Here is a 2,500-nt window from a genome sequence, read left to right as displayed (position 1 = left end):
CTACGCGTGTCGCACGTTGCATGGTCGTCGATCAGAGGCATGCAAAAGCACCTATCTAGGGGAATTACTTTACGTTCTAGTAGCAAGATCGATTTTCCGGTCTAGCACGGCAGTACGCCTGCATGCATACACTCCATGTACCAAAAATGTATCAACCTAGGCGTTGCTCAGTAGCTTTTGGCGGCACATGTAAAAAGTACTCGAGTTCAGATTCTTGGAACTTTGCGTATTGTTCAAAACTTATAACGAAAACTAAATTATAAATGGGTAAAAGGCTAGGCGTTTCTCAGTAGCTTTTGGCGCCACGTGGCAAAAGTATTCGAGTTCAGATTTCTGGGACTTAGCGTATTTTTCAAACCTGATAATGAAAATTGAAGTACAAATGGGGCATAAGCTAGGCGTTGCCCAGTAACTTTTTTCGCCACATGGAGGAAGTAGTCGAGCTCCAATTTCTGGGACGTAGCGTATTTTTCAATCATAATAAACCAAATCAAACATAAAAATCATGAAACTTACACCACGTCCCTAGGTTGTGCACAAAACGTAACGATAAAGTGCCGGCGAGGTTAGAGGTGCACCAAAATTGTGTACCGATTAGGAAAAGTACTCTATGTTGCTATGACTTGGGTAAAAAGTGTTGATTAACTGCTGGTTACGATAGACAGTTGCTTATCGTACACATCGCAAACGAACACCCCTTAGTGAGCAGTAGCAGAAGTCGATGGAACAAAGCGAATGCATTACAAACTGATCAAGTAAAATAAGGAACGCTACGTACTAGGACTTCTTTCCAAGAATGGTGTCCGCGACGGGAGGGCAAGCGTCCTTCCCAGGTTTCCCTAGTAAACCTTGTATGGTAAACATACCCAAGCGTGTCCGTAAGCACGCAACGATAGTCACGAACGAGCACATACCTAGGGAAAGTACTCTACGTACTAGGACTTCTGTCCAAGAATGGTGTCCGCGACGGTCGGGCACTGTGACGCAATTACCAAATCCTAGAATCGTACAAGCAGTGTGTACAAACATAAACATTAACGCGTTCGCTCGGGCTGCGCCGTCCGTGTTGAACACAAATGCGGGTGATTATATGAGTGGATGGACAAAAACATGCGTGGCGAAGACAATTTTCTGCACGATGTGCACATAGCTCATTTCGTCGTCCCGGGCGAATGGAAAAACACAAAAATCTCGAGTATCTTTCTAGGTTTCTGTTATAAAAGGGCAGGCCAAAAGGTGACCGGTTGAGATGAGCATTTTAAGCATGCAAGCACTTAATTGCAACTTTTCCTACAAAAACTAGGTACGTACACGTAGATTGTATCAACATGGACATCCATGATTGCGTACGCCCGGGCTGCGCCCTCCGTGTTGTACTTTCCCTGATTGGTACACAATTTTGGTGCAAGTGTACCAACATCGACATCTATGAACGCGTACGCTCGAGCTGCACCCTCCGTCTTGTACTTTCCCTGATCGGTACACAGTTTTGGTGCACGGCTATCCCGAAAGGCAACTTGTACCAACATCGACATCCATGAACGCGTACGTAGCGTACTTTCCCTGATCGGTACACAATGTTGGTGCACGGCATAGGAAATGGGCTTAAAATGGTCAAACTCAATCCATTTCCACTAAAGATAGTCAATAACAGCTGTGCCGATGAAGTAGGGCACGATGCAAGTCAATGTTATTTAATGAATTACATGTTCACCATACATTTCAGTACAAAATTGCTCGGTCAGACCTACAAAGTGCTATATCTCGAATACTAAACGTCGCAGATGGGTGTCGTAGAACAATTTTAAGTTCGTCTAACGATTCTACATCCGATTCTGGATAGTGGTTTTTCGACCACTTTTCAACATTTTGTGACACCCCGAACCTAGGGGCAGCTCCCTAGCTGTTTTCAAAAATGTGCACCGAACGGGCCAGAGAGCTCGAGTAGTCGAAAATTTTTTTTTTTGCTAAAACCCCTCAAAACGTGTCAGGAACGCACCCTAGATGATGAAAAGTGAAACCAGAACGTGAAACGACAACTTTGTTGGGGGTACCCTTTTTACTCTACGGGCCACTAGCTTAGGCGCGCCAACAGCGCTTTCCTCTCGGGTTCCCATTTTTTGCCCTCCTGGGATTATGATCATTTACTCATTGCCTACTATAGGGAAGGTACCTTGCTCCGAGGTCAAAAATGAAGATTTCACCAAATCGTAGTTTTAACCTCTATTTAGTCGTAGGAGCATGGTTTGCAGTGTCCGTGGGTCATATAAGCCCCCGTTTGGGTCATACGTCCCCTCCCCGATGAAAATCGTCATATGACTATAGGCCGAACTTATGAAGCAAAAGTGGTGTCTGGTGGGTTCTGCCGATGATCTTAACCTATGATTTTGAGTTTCCACTCTTTCAAAACGTTTCCTGGAGCAGTACATCACGGGTCTACGGACCCAAAGACTTCGTTGCGATGGTTTCAAGCATAAAAGTTGTAACAGTTAAGGGTTTT

This window comes from Anopheles coluzzii (genome assembly GCF_943734685.1).
Source record: "Anopheles coluzzii chromosome X unlocalized genomic scaffold, AcolN3 X_unloc_85, whole genome shotgun sequence".
Classification (NCBI taxonomy): domain Eukaryota; kingdom Metazoa; phylum Arthropoda; class Insecta; order Diptera; family Culicidae; genus Anopheles; species Anopheles coluzzii.
Note: the sequence above shows the minus strand (reverse complement) of the source record.